The 19,324-nt window shown below is 35.3% G+C and overlaps 1 long non-coding RNA gene across 7 annotated transcripts; it reads right to left on the reverse strand.

Moving 5' to 3' along the window:
* Positions 1-6,253: 6,253 nt before the first annotated feature.
* On the reverse strand, positions 6,254-9,139 carry LOC147514987 (uncharacterized). Of its 7 annotated transcripts, none has more exons than XR_015213330.1 (6): positions 8,935-9,139; positions 8,374-8,579; positions 7,545-7,677; positions 7,233-7,369; positions 7,043-7,146; positions 6,254-6,940 (listed from the first exon to the last, which is right to left on the reverse strand). It is a non-coding gene; the product is annotated as an uncharacterized LOC147514987 (long non-coding RNA). The 7 variants fall into 7 exon arrangements; XR_015213331.1 differs by having other exon boundaries at positions 6,254-6,970; positions 7,079-7,146; positions 8,935-9,137; XR_015213333.1 differs by having other exon boundaries at positions 6,254-6,970; positions 7,115-7,146; positions 8,935-9,136.
* Positions 9,140-19,324: the final 10,185 nt, after the last annotated feature.

The following is a 19,324-nucleotide window of genomic DNA, read 5'->3' on the forward strand; positions in this document are numbered from 1 at the left end:
CCACGTGGAACTACTCTCTCATCAGGTCGCGCCTCTGAATAGGACAACCTAATGAGAAGGGTCTATGTGAGGGACTAATATACACAACCAATGTATATTATACACGTGTCCATGACAACTTATCAGAGAACACTTCTCCTGACGACCTCATTACGAACTCATAGCGAACTGACAGTCTCTCCATGAGATTGCTGAACATGTCGCCTGAATACTCATTCACGAACTGCCATAACGATAAACCATCATAATAGTCAGTAACGGACGAGCCAAATGTCTCCATCAAGTCTAGAACTTTAGCCACACTCATCAATACTTCGCCATTAATGCTCTATAAAGTCTCACATCAATACGACCTAACCTGATGGAAGAGAAGACAAATGATCACCAAGAAGACTATAAAAGCAGACTCTATTCTCCTTTCAAAAGGGGGAGGAACTCCATCCATGGAGGCTGGATCCATTCCATCCGCTCACCCCAAATCAACGCCATCCACTGGGGCTGGATCGACTCCCTCCGAAAGATTACCAAATCTACTCCATCTTTCCCCTAGGCTCTCCAAAAGAGACCTCTCTATCTACCACACCAGATCTAATCACACCAAATCATGAACTACGTCCAACTTGATTTAGGTTCCTCAGGGAGAACCTGATTCGTAGGCAGAACTCAATCATATCCACTGTCTTCCCCCAATTTCCCATAAATCTATACATCTGTAAGGTTAGACCAAACTTAACATTTACAGAGAACCTAAAGTGTATGTGCAATAACACCATTATTATGTTGGCATGCAAACAGAGGGTCGGAGCCCGAATTCGAAGTTTGAGAGGGCGGACGTATTATATGGGGGATTGGGGGTAGTATTGCATCTTTTCTAAAACTTTTGGAGGGGCGCGTGAATTGAAGCCTTGTAGATTAATAACATTTTGACACCGGTATTCATATATAACATAAGAGGTTTTGCAAATCCTTGGAGCCTTGGAGGGGTGACTTCCCCCTTCACTCCTTTAGTCCCCCACTGTCTCCATCCTTGAATGTAAATGCTGATTTGCAATGAAATAGACAGGTGTGTATCTCAGTATAAATTGATAGTTGTTAGTGTAAGAGTTCCTTTTTAAGTTCCTAGGTCCACAACATAAGTTTACTATGCTTAAAAGAGGTAATCTACAAATAAAATGGACGTGTGACGACACGGTCAATTATTACTTTCACCTAAACACATCACGGAAACTTTATTCAGAGTGGATTAATTAGCCCTATGTTAAATAATTATTTCATTCGACTTGTTCAAATCCAATTGCTGAGCAAATTTAACGGTTTGATACTTTGATTAGATTTGAGTGGATGGTCAACCCATAGATTAAGTAGTAATGGGTAAAGTGCAGATTGTTTGACGTACTTAATTGTTAATTGAAAATGGAATTTACACCTCTCACTCTCAGACTTTCTTAACATATCAAAAATAGAACACAATAGCTATCTTGTAAGCTTCTTGGACAGACATCTGTGATACTGATGTCTGTCCAAAAAATTTACACAACTCTTTCTTGGCCTAGATAAGTCTCAGCATTCCATTCGAGCAAGTTTCTAGACCTCTGCTGCGGATCAGATTGTGTTGTGTCCTAAGGCTGGCTTTATATTTGTATATTCCAAATTTTTAGTTAGGTTGTGAAAGTTCTAGTTGCTAGGTTTGAAATGTGAGCTTTTATCAAATTCTAATGTCCAGTATTCTATAGGTTCCCTAAATAAGATTGGAGTTGCCAGCATTGTTCTGCCACATTTTTGAACTGTGTGTGCCCTATCTAATGATTAAAGAATCTGAAGAGATTGCGTGAATATGAAGAAGACCCGTTTGTCTAGAAATTATAGGGTTGTGATCTCACATACTTTATGTAATAATCAAGAATGTTGATCCTAAAGATTCGAGATGTAATAAAAGAAAAGAATTATATTGATTATCAATGGTGTCACAAGTTCTCTCTCTTTTTCTCTCTGATTTACAAGTTTCTGTCTGGTTTACAATTTTTATGGAAGAATGAGAATGAATTTCTCTCTCCTCATTTGGTATTTATATAGTCCTCTTTTTCCTCGAGCTCCAATTGCATGGTGGAAAGAGAAACTGGGAAGTCTTTGAAGTGTATTTGTTCAGATAATGAGGGAGAGTATATTGAGCCGTTTGAAGAGTATTGCAAGAGTCATGTGATTTGTCATGAGCAAACAATGCCCAAGACAATATAACATAATGGTATAGCCGAGAGGATGAACCATACCATTGTAGAGAGGATGAGATGTATGTTGTCTCACTCTAAGTTACCAAGAATTTATTGGGTGTAAACAATGCACACAGCCATACATGTGATCAATCTATCACCTTCGAAGCCTCTGAATAATGATTATCTAGAGAGAGTATGGTCAGATAGAGATGTTGATTATGGATACTTGAGGGTATTTGGGTGTAGGGCATTTGTTCATATTCCCAAAGATGAGATATCCAAGCTTGATGACAAAGCCAAGCAATGCATTTTTTCTGGGTTATGGGGATGAGAAGTTTGGTTATAAACTTTATGACCCGATAAAAAATAAGATAATCTGAAGTCATGATGTTGTGTTCTTGGAAGACCAAACAATGGAAGACTTTGAGAATGGTGAGAAGCTAGAAGCTTTCATTGATGATCTTTGTTGATTTAGAGTCAGAAATTCCTGCTGTGGAACGAGTTGCAAAACGCATTGAGAATGCAGAGAACTATGGGTTTGAGGCTCATAATGATGATTATATTATTCATGATTGGATTGAACCTATTGAGATAGAAGATGCAGATGAAGTGCATGAACCAGCAGATGAAGTGCATGAACCACCACCTGAGCAAGAAGAAGTGCATCCTTCTTATCCACAAGAAGATTAGGTGAGGAGATCCGAGAGAGAAAGTTAAACGTCAACCAGGTACCCACCGCATACGTATTTTTTACTATCCGATGGTGGAGAAGCTATATACTATCAAGAGGCTCTTTGATGCAAGTCAAAATCAATGAGATTGATGGAATTCTAACGTTTCAGCCCATATATGATCTTAAAAATTACTTATTTTATGTATTTTCGTTATTTAGGATTCTAGAGTGTTTTTAGAAGTTTGCAAAGTTGTTGTTGAAGTGTTTTAAGTAGTTTTAAGTCCTTTAAGGTAGTAGAATCAATTTAGGGGTTTTCTGAATGTTTCTATTTATGTTTTGGAGTATTTTGAAGTCTATACATGTGGCTCAGAGTTGTAACACAAAAATTGGCCTATTGATTAATGAAAATTTGTTTAGAGAAGTGTTTTCTCTTGTTTATCTCCCATATCTTGGTATTCTATTAGTGGAATCAACAAGTCTTTGATGCCTTTCGATTTTTCAAGGAAGTTATTTGTGAATTTCAATTGATTCGAAGGAAGTTCATCGAGTTCTAGGTAACGTTATTTGTGACATTCAACTGATTCGATAGAAGAGCAATAGTTTCTCCACCACGCCCTGCATCAGTTAGTAATCAGAGCTTTTGGTCAATCCTGGTGAGTATGTGTTGCTATAGCTAGTTATCTCTGTAGATTTAATTTTTCTAAGAAGAAAAAAATTGAGAAAAAGAAAATGGATAGTAAAGATTTGATTTTTTTTATTGGAGAAAAAGAAGAGGTCTTTATCAATTGGGATTTACCACCAGTTTATGACGTATATCCTGATGATGAAGAAATTCTTGATTTAAGTTTTGTGGATCTGAGTTTGTCTTATGTGGAGGATAAATCTATTTGTGAAGGTTTTGCACATTTATTTTTGTATGATAGAAGAGTATTGTTTGACGATTTCGAAGATCTATTCCTAGAGGGCCTTGAAGATGCAGCTATGCCAAAGAATCATTGCTTTGTTTTAGTGAGAATTTTTATCGTGCAAGTTATGAAAAATAGTTACTTTCGACAAGCTATGGATGTTAGAAAGTATAATGGAAAAATTCGAGGAAGACTACAGTATATCTGTCTATTCTTCATCAGTAATTACGCAAGTAAAATTCAAGGACAAATTTTTTCCAAGACCGGGAGAATGATGCAAGCCAAAATCAATGAGATTGATGGAATTCCAAAATTTCAGCCCATATGTGATCATAGAAATTACTTATTTTATGTATTTTCGTTATTTAGGATTCTAGGGTGTTTTTAGAAGTTTCCAAAGTTGTTTTTGAAGTGTTTTAAGTAGTTTTAAGTCATTGAAGGTAGTAGTATCAATTTAGGGGTTTTCTGGATGTTTCTATTTATGTTTTGGAGTGTTCTGAAGCCTATATATGTAGCTCAGAGTTGTAACACGACAATTAGCTTATTGATTAATGAAAATTTGTTTAGAGAAGTGTTTTCTCTTGTTTATCTCCCATATCTGCTTGGTATTCTATTAGTGGAATCAACAAGTCTTGGATGCCTTTCGATTTTTCAAGTAAGTTCTTTGTGAATTTCAATTGATTTGAAGGAAGTTCATCGAGTTCCAGGCAACGTTATTTTTGACGTTTAATTGATTTGGTAGAAGAGCAATAGTTTCTCCACCACGCCCTGCATCACTCTTGAAGGTACAGACAAAGAGAAGTGGTTGAAGGCCATGCAAGATGAGATGGGTTCTTTGCATAAGATTCACACTTACAACTTAGTTGAGAAACTGAAAGGAAGAAAAGTTCTCAAGAATAAGTGGATTTTCAAAGTCAAGCATGAAGAGAGTAATCCACATTCAAAGCACAAAACTCACTTTGTTGTGAAGGGATTCGGTCAGAGGAAAGGTATTGACTTTGATGAAATTTTCTCTCCGGTGGTTACGATGACTTCTATCAGAGTGGTATTGGTTTGGCCGCAAGTATGAACCTAGTGGTTGAGCAACTAGATGTCAAGATAACTTTTCTTCATGGTGATCGTGAGGAAGATGTCTGGACTAGCAAGAGGGTTTTGAGGTGAAAGGCAATGAGCATTCACTACACCATAACAGCTTTTTTGTGACGCCTATTTGGCGTCAAAAATTTGGCGTCTCAATTGGTGTCACAAAAATTTGTGACGGTATTTTGGCGTCAGTAATTTTTGTGACGGCATTTTGGCGTCACAAATTTGTGACAACATTTTCACATTTGTGATGGCATTTTGGCGTCACTTTTTTTGTGACGGCGTTTTGGCGTCACAAATTTGTGACAGCATTTTAGATTTGTGACGGCGTTTTGACGTCAGTAAATGTGTTTTAGTTTTAAAAAAAATAATTATTATTATTTTGCTATATGATCAATCATTTTGCACTGTAGTACTGTCCAAGAGACAACTTATTTTAAAAACAATCCAATTAATCCACAAAATACCTTCAACAATTAAAATTTTACTATAACTCAAAATTGCCAAATAATCCATTTCACATTTCAGAAATAGTCTACAAAGTACATAAAGATGAACAGTCACGATTTACTCTATATCTCTCAAAATTATTATCAGATAATTTTCACACTTCTGCAATATACAACTACAAGGTACATCTTCTTCGCAAGTATTCAAGGTCTAGCATAAATGAAGCTGCACCTTCAAAGCTCCCATCAAGTGAAAAGAACTAACTCTTAACTTGCCCTTCACAAAGAAAGAAGAAAACGAAGAAAACTTTATTAATGAACTAATAGAAACGAGAAAATATATAGCTCACCTAAGTATATATATTGAATATGACAATTGCTAACCAAGGACAAGACATAAGATATGCTGAAAACTTAATAAACTCTTGCAGCCAATAAAATGATGTTTAGAGAAGCAAATGCACCTTTACATTTAGTGTTACCAATATACAAAACTTTATTTACACACTTCCCTTCTTTTGACATCTATGGATCACTCATTCGAATGACATGAATCCATATAGTCAAAATCCATTAGCAGATAATAGAAAGGATACACAATGAACAAATAAACAATAGAGAAAAAAAAAGAATAGCATAAACCTAAACTAGCAAAACACAAAGAAACCTAAACTAGCGAGACACAAAAAGAAACTTACAGGTTTCTTGATGTTTAGCATTCTTTCTCCAATGTATGAAGGGATTGGGCCAAGAATTGAGCAGACTTCTTAAAACCCTCAAAGCAAAAAAGGTAAAAAGCTTAGTCCTTTCTGAGACTAATAGTAAGATTACACAAGAAGTATATATCCACAACTCACCTTACAAAGGCAGGTCGATTTTCCCATTCCTTGGAATAAAATCTAATTAAAAAATGCCTAAATGCGTTTCAAAATGGAATCTGTCCTTAGGATGTCTAACTGGGAACTAATTCTAAACAGAATGCAATAGTATGTAATGAAACTTATGAGGACAATTGAAATTCACAACCGATTGACCTGTACACATTGAACTCCATCAACCCTCAAATTTGTAGTTTTCATGTCTTGAGATAGTCACTTCACTCTACACCAGACCAAAGCCACTCTACATAACAGTGGTCTTAACACATACAATTGATACAAGTTCATCAACCCATTGCTACTTCGACTCTCTCGAAAGTCGAAACCCACAAACACAAAGACAAAAACAGTCCATCAACCTTGCATTGAAGAAATAAACAAAATCCAAAATGCATACTTGTTTTTAAACGAACAATAGCAAGGGAGAAACAACCAATATAATGATTTTTTCCCCATAGATCCATTAGCTAGAGTGTCACTCTATATAATTTTGGGACTTTGGAACAAAATTTTTTGAGATAGAAAGAACGGGAGAGAGAGAGGTCAGTGTGTTAGGATTCACTTCTTTTTTACCCATTAATTAGTTGAATGGAATTACTTTAAAAAACTAGTAGACAAAGTTGGCATTAGAATCCACTAAAATTCTAACCTAGAATGGAACCACAAGAGTTGAAATTATTACCTTTGGATTATTCCAACCCCTAAGCTTCCCATAAGCTAATAATCAAGCATTGAACCCCAACTGTTTCACATAGTTTCCCACATATATGACCTACTTTTTTCGAAATAAAAAGTGAAGCTTTGGAAACAACAAGAGTTACAATTTATAAAATTAATATATTACATGAGAAAATAGATGAAAATAGAGGAGTGAGTTCACTTAGAGGGTACTGATTCCATAGGGGGAGCTTGAGACCTTTGGTTTAAGTAAAGCACAATCCCCTGAATCTATGATACAATTAAGATATTCACACAATATAAACAGTGACTCAAAAAATAGAATATGAAATGTAAAGGAGCAGCCTAGAAAATACCTTGAAGGCCCGCTCCACATTTAGCATAAACTGAGGCACATTCCTACCAAAACCAATAGACTAAACAATAAGCAATTGGACTTGATTATTGAGGCAATTGGACTTTGGAAGAAACAGTAGCCACACCACATAAATAGCTACAAGAAGAACACGCAATCTGAGATGATACATTCCAATGATATAGAAATAAGCTATGACTTAGATCTTCCAATTCATATTGTGTTTAATCCTAGAAAATTAAAGGATGGCTTTGTAGAAACATTGCTGTTCAAAATACAGTTATAAAATACATATTCAACAGATAATGATCACCTTGATACTGATGGCAACAGTTTACTTTCGGTTCCCTGAGAGGCTGGCAAAGAAGAATGTGTAACACCTCTCTCTGGCCCCTAAATTACTCCATTTTCCTTTCTACGTTTCGACATCCTCCCATCACCAACATCTAAAAGGAATCAATGAGATAAGCCAAGTTGAGCATAAAGAAAACCTATATAAATGGCTCTTCAAGCACTTAGTCTTCAACTGATCTTCATCCAAGACCAACCATATAACAGTTTATATCAATAAATAACACTAAAACCTTATAAAAAACCTCTGGAATCTTATTCAGATGACTATTTGATTAGTGGTTCCAAATATCTATATCACTCGCAGTACTGTCAATATCTCGTTATCTTGTACTTGTACTTCTCACATACAAATTAAAGCAATGTGATTAGAGAGAAGAAAATGTTGAGGAGACTTGATCTAGTCTAACCATTAGAATCCCAATTACTAAAAAGCTTCTAACACATCTAAATTTGATAGTTTAGAAAGATGAGCTGCATACCCGGAAAAAGGAAATACACAAATCACTTAAAAAGATCGCAACATTTTCTCAAATACATAAATACATAATACCCAAATACATAAATTAAAAACAAACTAAATTAATGTCAAAAATAGAATAAACTTGACCAACAAATATCTAGTATATGCTAATAAACTTTGAAACATTTTGCCCACTTATATTTCTCTTTATTTTTGTATAACTTTCAAGCAAAGAAGACTTTAAACTAGACACCTACATTCTATAAACTCCACTTTATTTTGGTTTAGCTAATTGTTCATACATATTTAATGCAAAAAAACTACGTACCTTCATTTCCAACTGGTGCCCCACTTTGTCAATTTCACTATTCTTCAAAACCAAATCATTTTTAGTACCCAATACAGGTGATTCACATACATAGCTTGAAATTAATCCAGTTCTTGATATCAGGAGCTTCTGATAAATTTCCAACAAATATAATAGAGTTAATACAAACCAGATGGTAGAGAGAGCGAACAAGATGATCCAGGAATCTGCAAAATAAGAAGAAAATTTCAAGAATAAATTTTTAAGAACAAAGCCCCACAATTTTAATTAGTTCTCGCAGAATAGAAAAAATAGACAATTTCACAAACAAGCAAAGCCCACTACTTCATAAAAACAAATATGCCACTTTGACGATAAACAAATACACGATTAATTGGAAGATTGAATAAGAAAGAGAGGAATGAAGGAATTGCTAAAAGAAGAATAATAGAAATATCGCAAAAATAGAGAAGAATTTGTAGTTAAGAAATCTCTTTAAAAACAATACCGACACAAATCTCTAAAAGATAACGAACCGTGGACTAAAAATAGACGAATTGAGAGAGAGAGAGAGAGAATTACTTGCTGTTTGAGGCTAGGGCTAGTGATTGCGTTGGTATTCTCAGGTATTGAGAGAGAAGAAGTCGATAAAGCTTGGAACTAATTTAGGAGAGAGATTTAACACTTGATGCACAACCTAGCACGTGCATCTTTTAAAACGCCTAGATGTCGTCACAAAGCTTTTCAGTATATACCAAAAAAAAAATCAAGTAATTGTTTGATTTTTTCTAATGGTTTTTATCAATTGGTGACGCTAAACAGCTGTCACAACGTTCCTGATGCCCATCTGCCATCACAAATGAAAAAAAGTTTGCGTCACAAATATGCTGTTATGGTGTAGTGATTTGGTATGCAAACTGATAAAAAAAGAGTATGTATGGTTTGAAGCAGGCACCGAGATAGTGGTACATGAAGTTTGAGTCTTTTATGGTGAAGCATGACTACAAGAAGTCTACTTCCGATCATTGTGTGTTTGTTTAGAAGTTTTCAGATGGAGATTTCATAGTGTTGTTATTGTATATGGATGATATGTTGATAGTTGGCCAAAACATCAATAAAATATCCTACCAAGTTGAAGAAAAACTTGAGTAAGTACTTTGAGATGAAAGATTTGGGTAAAGCAAAGTAGATACTCGGTATGCGGATCACTCATGACAGAAAGAGTGGGAAGTTATGACTTTCTCAAGAAATTAAGCTATATTGAGAAGGTGTTAAAGAGATTCAACATGGATTAAGCGAATCCAGTGAGTTGTCCGCTTGGTGGCCAATTCCGCATGACCAAAGATAAGTGTCCGAAGGGTGAGCATGAGAAGAAAAAAATGCAAAAGATTCCTTATGCATCTGCAGTGGGTAGCTTGATGTATGCTGATCAGACCTCAAATATGTATTTTTATCCTCTTATAATGCTTTAATATTGTTAAATTATATTGTCATTAATGTAGAAAACTTATGTTCTTATTGCCTTTTCAGGATATACAAACCTATTTTGGACCTATCTTAAAAGACATATTCTAGAGCCAAAAGGAGACAAATTAAATGAGTCTGAAAGGGACCTCATGGAGTAACTGAGAAAAAGTGCCAAAAAGTCAACGGTCAAAATCAACTCAAGGGCCCAAAAACTCAAAAGCTCAGGAAACACTCCAAGGTTTCAAAGACCAATGGCTCAACCATTTCCAAGACAATGGCCAAGCACCTAAAGCTTCAAAAGATCAAAGGCTCAAACTTCCAAAGACATGGGCTTAGGCCCAAAGACTTGGTCCTATCCACTCAACTCTAGAAGGCACAAGAAGGTTTTAGATTAGGTTGCTTCATGAATAAGCATAATAGGATGGGTAAACTTGTACATCTCTACACATATATAAGTGTAGAGATTTCCCACTAAGCCTTATGCCCTAGGAGTATAGTATAAATTAATTAGGAGTACGGTAAAATAGATAATAGTTTTTATTTAGGTTTTATTATTGTTTTCCATTTTCATTGTTTTCAAGCTTCAAACTTTATTGAATCAAGTTAGTTTTCTTCCATTTAAAGTGTTTAATCTTGTCTTTCATCAAAATAGTTCTTCAAAACATCTTCTTATTCATTCATTTAACACCCAAAATTTAGTTATACTCATTTGAATCAATCAAATGAGTATAACTTGCTAACCAAGCTATCTTTACATATCAAGATCTACATGTTTACACTTAACCAAACAAAGTATTCATGTTTTAATCTTTGAAAACCTTAATAACCAGTTGTTGTCTACATCTTCATACACCAAAGTTTACTAATAACAAATGAAAAGTTAAGAAAATGTTTAGTTTTTCTCCATCATACTTCCTCTCTTCAAAGATCTAAGATGAACAACTTCAAAACCTAATACCCACCATTGTATACACTTTCAAATGGCGCCACCGTCATGGATCTGATGATATGAGAAGAAGGGTGAATGAAAAGGGGAGTACTTTTCTCTTTTCTTAATACTTTTCAACTTAATTTTCTTATTTTCAAGCTTTATTTTCTATTTGAATCTTACTGATCCAGTTTCGTGATAATTTCAGGTATCACTCTGGGTTAAAAACAACTTCGTCAAGCCATAGAAGGAAGCCGGTCAAAAGCTGCTAGAACGAGACAGGTGACCGCCCCTAACTTGACTTACGACTGCCTGTACGACCTGTGTTCGCCCGCGACCTGCCCCTTCGAGTTGCACCACCTGGAAAACCCTTGGCTCAGATTGTAGTACTTGTTTAGTAGATCACTCTCCTTAGTCCCTGTTTATTAAATTGTTAATGTTTTGAAACTAGTTAGTTTTTCAATATTTAGTGTTCTTCAAAATATAAAAATATAAAAAAATAATATAAATAAACAAAAGAAAAGAAAAACAACTTAGTTTATTATCATTATTAGATAAAGGTTAGATTTTGTTTTGGATAATATCATATTTTGTTTTTATCATTATGAATTATGGTTAATACAAAAAATTAGGATAATACCAACTTGCTTAAAGATAACGTTTAGGATAATATCAAGCATCTTAGGTGACATTCACTTCTTTTTGTGTGTGAGATGTTATATGGATGATGTAGATAGATGATGGTTGTTGAACAAAATATAAGTGTATCAAAACCTAATTATCCCTCAATAAGTAAGGGATGAGTAGGGTATCGTTCCACTTTTAAGTGTATGTTATGTGAATGACAGGACTGGAAAGGGAGGTTGAGGGATTAAAAACTATGATTGTAAAGATTTTAGATTCTAATGTGAAACTAAACTAAACTGACTAAACTATTGAGAATTTATAGGAGATGGAATTCAAGAGATTAGAATCCAGCAATACTTTTGATTCAATGACCTTTTAATTCATGGTTGTTCTCACAAGTAGACTACAATTAGGCAATCGAGTGAGTGTCGATGCCCTCTTGGATGAAACATCGTTAACAAATAACTCTACTTAAGGTTGTTCCTATGTTCATATTACTAGTATCTTCTTTCTTTTTATGTGAGCTTGGGCAGCTATTCAATGAATCACCATCTAAGGCAAACACAAGGAATACTTCTCTTACTCTAAAACACTACACAACTAGAAGAAAAGTAGAGAATAATAGTATAATATTCAATTACAATAAATAAAACCTTATTCTAGCATTATATTCAACTGTAATAAATAAAAGTATGTCACTAGAAAATATTCAATTGCAATAAATAAAACCCTAAACTAGAATGATATTCGATTGCAATAAATAAAAACCTTAATCTATACTTCCATCCCCTGGTCTGGCAATGTAACTAATAACTAAAAACATAAAGAACTAACTTGATTGAAGAACACTATGAACCAGAAGAATCATTAAATCTTAAGCACTAGCTTCATCTCCTCCCTTGAAGGAGAAGATTAGCCTTCCATAAAGAAAGAAGAATACGAAGAACGAGAAGAAGAAGAGTTGAAGAACATAAGACTAGATAGACTAATTTATTAAGACTTGGCTAGTTAAAACTGAATCTTTTATTATTAATCTCTCTCTGCCTCAAGTTATGGAGAAAAGAGTATAAGTGAATTGGCAAATTACATGAGGCACTTAGGTTCCTCTATTTATAGGGGTTACAATGAGTTCTAGAAGCATTCCAAACCGCCATTTGTTTCCTAATACAAATCAACTTTTTTCAGAGTCCAACTTCGTCTCCAAAACTGAGAAGGAATTGGCTACAGTGTCATTTCATGTGTCTGGACGCATGATCCTTGCATCTCAGATGCAAGAGTCACGTCTGGACGCACGATAGTCACGTCTCAGATGCGAGACTCTATTTTTCCTCTTTTGCTCCATCCTTTTTTCCTCTTTTGCAGGTTTTGGTCTAAGCAACAAATCCTTTGGCCTTGGGCTTTCAAATAGGCTTTAAAATAGGTCCAAGTCACATCTTTAATATCTTCAATTCCTTGGCCTTCTCCATGATTGTCCACGGGCTTCCCATGTGATCCTTAATGCTTCGAATTGCTCCGTTTTACCCCTTTTTCTCTAATATTCTACAAAACTCTCTTTTTCACTTGTAGAATCATAAAAAATAACTTATAAACACTATTAGTCCACTAAGATGGCTAAACAAGAGGCATAATCAAGGGTTAAATTGTACTTTTTGATCACTTATCACAACTCCCAACTAGCCTTTTGCTAGTCTCTTAGCAAATAAGATAAAAAAATTAGATTGACCTTTTGCTTCATGTGCTTGGTAACCAAATTGCTTTGGCTCCCCCTCCATGCTAGCGACATCCTCGTTGGTAGTAGTCCATTGTTGTGTTTCTTCAGCTAAATTTTTGAGAAAGTTGTAAGCTTCCTCTCCATCCATTGATGTAAACTTGCCTTTGTGCATTGACTGTATCATCTTCTTATTCATCATCAAAAGTCCTCGATAGAAAAAATGAGCAGTGTGCCCTTGTCGTATCCATGATGTGGACATGAGACTAGTAGATTATTGAATTTCTCCCAGCTTTGATAATATTCTTCAGTCACCTTCCCTTTGAAATTGCTGATGGCTTGCTGTATGGCTTCAGTCTTCTTGGGTGGGTAGAACTTGTTCATAAAATTTGTTCTTAACTTCTCCCAGTTGTCTATTGAATTGATCAGCTGTGCAGTTAACCATTCAGAGGCTTTACCTTCGAGTGAGAGCGGAAAAAAAATCAACTTGATACTCTCATATTTGATATTCTGGTTCTTGAAAGTTCTGAGGACTAATAGAAATCTGTTCATGTGAACATATGGCTGAACATTGTCTGAACTATTGAGCTTTGGAAGCATATAGATTACTGATGCTCAAAGTTCAAACTGGTTAGATTCCATCTCTGGAAAAACAATATTACTAGGTGGGTCTCCAATGATTGGTGAATAGAAATCGCTCAGCTTCTTCCTCTGTTGTGCTTGCATGGGTGGGATAGCTTCAGGATTATTAGTGTCCATAACACCTCCATCATTGCGTCCAGCCATTGTATCAATCTCGTATAGTATTCTTGTGAGTTGGTTGTTAAACCTTATCCACTGTTGTGTTCTTACCAGACGATGATATGGACGATGGGGAATACACTAGAAAATGCTTATGCAAAAATGATGAAAAACTATCCTATTATGTTTGAATGCAATTAAACTAATATGCAACTATTCTAAATTATATTAATATGCAAAACTATTTTCCTTCAACTGGGTTGGGCTTTGCAGCTAGTATCTCGCTCTTATTTTAATTTCTCATATTTGCTTGAGGACAAGCAAAATGCTGTTTGGGGGTGGTTTGATAAGAGCCTAAAACTGTAGTTTTAACCCCTTAATAGTATTACATTTAGATCAATTATACTTATAATAAATAAGAGTTAGTACTGTTTATGTACGTTTCTGTATTTCAGGTATTGGAGTTAAATATGTGAAGAAATAGGTCACTTTTGCAAGAGAAATGAGCAAATGTTGGTTGCTAAGAAGTTTTATGGTTAAAGCCCAAGTTTCAAGGACAAAAAATGAAGTTCTAACTAATCTCGTTTCACCAAGTGTGATTGCATTGACCATATGCAATAAGGCCTTAAACCACTAGAAATTTCCTAGTGGACGAGTTATAGCCTCGTGAGAGTTTTCCAGAGAAGGTACTCACAAACTTCATCTATACTACAACGACTAAGAAATAAAATTATTGTTTCCTTATTTATTCTCAGATATCTATACATCTCACTAGCAATGAATACAAAATAATCAATTCAAAAACTAAGCTAATACGTGCATAATAATCAATCATCTATGGATAAACATATATATAATGATCTATGTTATGAAATGCAATAACAGGTCTGTTTTTGAAAATTTGGAATAACGTCCTTAAGTAGGTCCTCACAAATATGTCAAGACCAAAACACTCTGATTTTTCCACTCAAGTTTCACTCACTCCAGTGTGCAGTGGGCACACTTTTCCTCCCAATCTCAATGAGGTACAAGGAAGTTGAAATCGATCAAACACATAAGCCACTTACTATCACACTAACATATTTCTAATTAAGCTAGAGGTCTTTATTAGGTGTTGCAGAGATTAGGTGATGATTTAGGAATAAAGGAAATGGATATTCAAAAGGACAAGTCTGAGATAATAGAATCTTCAAAATATGTAACTAGAGAAAACCTTGTTCTTACTTTGCTTCTACACTTTGTTTCCATCCTTAGCCATTTTTTTTTCTTTTCTTTTGGCTTTCGACTCCTTTGATTATATTTTTGGAGTTCTAACTTTTTTTTTTTTCTTTTCTTTGGATGGAAACTTTCTTTTCTTTTCTTATTTGAAGCAACTAACAAATTCTTGGTGTTCCACAGGTCTTTCTCTTTTCTTTTCTTCATTTCATCCTACTTCTCAGACTCATTCAAAAATGGGTAGGCTGATTTTTATTTTGTTTTGTTTCTTATAAAAGGGTAAAAGATTTGTGGTTTATTAAAAAGCTAAAGAAAGGTTCAAAGGGGCGACTAGTGGAAACTAATTTCATATGGGTTTGAATTTCTGGCTATATCAATCCAAAAAGGCCTAAATTCTCGCTTAGGATATGGTATAGTGATCAAGCAAGTAGACGTGTGATTTCTCTATTCGAATTTTACTTTTCCCTTGTATCATTACTCAGATATTTCACTCATAAGGCTTTTAGGCTATATTCTCACAGGATTTGTAGAATAAGTATACTAGTTTAGATTTCAGAAATTTACTGCCAATACAAACATAGATGCTCATACAATATATTTATGGAAAGATGCAATGACTATTACCTACATATTAACCTAAGTTTCTAAAAACTATTCTAATTTAAGAGATTAAGTGAAATTTCTAAACTACTATCATCACAGAAAAAGAAACAATACCAATATTCCTAAGTGCATAGTATACATACTTTTTATTATTATTTTATTATTTTATTATTTTTACTAGAAAACAAAGTGCATATTGTATATATATATCCTAATAGGTGCCTTAAATTATGCGTGTTTCTATGCCACCCCCAAACAAAAACATGCTTTGTCCTCAAAGTATAAAAATAAGAAGGATAGAAAATACCATAGAAATGCGTGAAAATTTTAGCTAACCCCTGCAAAACAAATTCAGAACACACTAATATAGGTAAAGAAAAATAGACGCAACTCTTATATATGAGTTCCACCCGTTATGGGAATAACAAAAATAAAATTGCTTGGGACATAAGCAGACATTAGCAAAAAGTAAAACTTACCTCATATCCAGCATTAAGCATTGTCCTCCTCTTCTATAAAGAAGTGAGGTTCCTTTGCATCTTGCCAAGCCATAATAATTTGCCAGGCCTCACGCCATAATTAAGCAATAAGTTTAAGAGAATAAGACTCATCGACACTTACCAATAGAGTCTGCCATCCTGTCGCGGAACCAATATCCATAAATGTCACCCTCGAGCAATTTTTCAAAGGACTGCTCCGGTATGATTTGAGGAGATTTCATAGCAAACAAATACACTACTGAACTCCTTGAAGTGAGTGCGGAAAACCCATAAAATAGAATTGGAGTTGTGTTGAGTTCAAGGTGTAGGCGCGCTCAGAATGGCCTATGGAAGGGGGTGGGCGTGCTCAATTCTGACAAAGGAAAATTATGTGATCCATTACCTTGGGAGCGGGCGTGCTCTATTATAAGGTAAGAGAGAGGGCGGGCGCGCTCCAAGTACTGTTTGTGGTATGAGTTGTGAGGTGAAATTGAGAGGTGTTTGTGTGATGAAAAATAATGGTGCAGTGTGAAGTATATGTTGTGCCATGTATTTATAGAGCACTAGTTTCTCAAACCAAGTTCCCTAAATTGTTAAGGCAAGATGATATAAAAAGAAAAATTTCTAAATCCAAAATAGAAACAGACGAGATGTAGAGTAAAAAATCAAACCAATAGCTTTTCAGCTGGAATTAAAAATAGCAATCATCCAATTTCTAATTCTTGAGGTTGCACAAACCAAGAGTAGCTAATTCTAGCTACACCACATTAGCAGCATGTTCATATATAACCTATATTCTTCCAACTTTGCAATATTCACTTCCAAAAACATATGGATAGGGTAAATATAATGCTAAACAAATAATGTCACCCCCAAAAAAGTCGGGAAGGTGGGATTCATGAAAAATAGATAGCATGCTTGGACAAAAAAATTAATTAACTTGAAATTCAAATAACAACCAAATACATAATCTAATATTAACTACTTAACTAAACAACTAGGAATAAAAATTCTACTAAAACAGTGAAATATTCCTAAAAGCAACCATTCAACTAAAACAACTAGCCACGAGATGAGGAAGGCCCAGAGTCATCCGTCCTGCGTCGATGACACTCATGCCTTCCAGAGTCAACAGAGGAAGAACCATCATCCAGTGGTAGGCATCGTAGAACTTCTACTTGAAACATGTGTTGTTGCTCTATAAAAACATCCATGGCTTCCCAATGCTCATTATTACTCTAGACGAAAGTCTCCACGTTAGCCTGGAAGTTTGCTTGGCTACAGATGATAATACATTGCCTAGTCTGAATAGCCTCACAGAGGTCACACAGAGAATGCTAGTCTGTATGAATTGTCTCATACTCGTTATGGAGAGTTCGCATGCCACGATGAAGTAATAAGATGCAGGCTATATCCGTAGTAGCCCTTTCCAAAGTGTCTGCATCAAAACATGTTGTGTCTTCCTTATCCGATACCATCTCAGCACCCCTAACCTCAGGCAAATTCCAATACCTTTGAATACATTCCCTATAAATACGTGTATTTTCATGCAACTTCAAATTAACCTTACGAGTCTTCGAAACACATCCCTAGTACAACATAACCTTCGTAATCAATGTAGGGAAGGCTGCAGTTAATTTACCAACTGCTCTATTTAACAAAAAGTCAAGAATGCAAAACCCATACCTCTTTTCCTGAAGGGTCCAGAGAATGTGTAGACAACTCAAATTGATGTCACTTATCTTCGTGGTGGCAATAACATTCCTACCAACTCATTGAGCTACAGCCAGCTAGTTTCTTCGCAGAGACGTCTGACGAACGCAATGTGGACCAGGGTTGTACTGTCCTTCCAATACAATCTCCATCATCAAAGGAAAAATTCCACTAAACTGAGATTCCTGCATTGTGACTACAATGTCTTTTTGCTGAATGCCAGTAATCTCAAACAACACTGCTGTAGTCAATTCCCTCTGACTACCATTCACCCTTACAAAAATCCTACGACCCTCAATCTCCCTCTTTTTATAAAAAGCAAACACTAAATCCGTGTGATATCCATCTTCCGTAGCATACCACAAAATATTCCACTTCTTAATACACATCTCGATGCTGAAAAAGGGTGAAAATTGTATTTGATTAAACACTTGTTCCGGAAGAATCTTTGGGGTTTGAGGAGCCATTGAGTTTTGGATTTTAAATTTGTTGTTAATGTAAGATGGGGGATAGTGATTGAATCACTAGATTGAAATTTGAAGGTGGGTTGTGTGGAGGTTAGGGCGTGGACGCGCTCAAGTTTGTCTGGCCTAAGGGGCGTGCGTGCTCAAGGTTTTTCTTTTGTCAGGAATGGAGGCGAGGAATAAAGAAGAAAAACACGCTAGGGTTTTTAAAAGGGGGTCACATGCAGGGCACGTGACCGTGTAGGGCTTAAACGTTTGGGCCTAAGCCCAAAACAATTCCATAATACCCATCCTGTCTTATGCCTCGTAAAACTTAAAACTAAAATTCCCGATTCATTAACGGTCAGATTTTGGCGAATGAGCTATGTAAACGATCATCAGAGAAAGTACAATCCAATAATCTATAAAAAAAAAAAAACTCAAATCTAACCGTGGTTGACATATAAGAAGATGAAAAATGCCTTGGAACACGTGAATGACATAAGTTATATAATCAAAAGAAATCTAAATTCATAGTGTTAACTCGAATCAAAGTGCGACTAAATGGCATAACCAACAAGAATAGGAAATACCAAACACCCCAGCCCCCAAACAAAATTTTAAAAATAGGGTTTAGAAAATTTGTTTAAAAATGTGGGTCTTTTAAAGTAAAAAATGAGAAAACATGCAAGAGTGGAAAGCGTGAATTACATTAACGGTGGACTTAGGATCTGATACTTATAGCCACACACTCCAAAGGGAGGGTCCGGTTACCTTTATAGTGCACTTACCAATATATGGAAATGAGAGGAAGTACACCAAACATCAAAGGTCAGTTCTCATAGACAGGGTTTTGTAAAAGGACATCCTCCACATCTGGGGACATTAACTCGTGAAAATGTTTTAATCGTTGGCCATTAACTTGAAAGGTACTGTTGTTCTTAGGATTTACCAAGGTGATTGCCCCATAAGGGGTGACTTCAGTAACCAGAAAGGGACCAGAACAACGGGTTTTTAATTTTCCTAGGAAAATATACAAATGGGAGTT

This window comes from Coptis chinensis, chromosome 2 (genome assembly GCF_015680905.1).
Source record: "Coptis chinensis isolate HL-2020 chromosome 2, ASM1568090v1, whole genome shotgun sequence".
NCBI classification, from domain to species: domain Eukaryota; kingdom Viridiplantae; phylum Streptophyta; class Magnoliopsida; order Ranunculales; family Ranunculaceae; genus Coptis; species Coptis chinensis.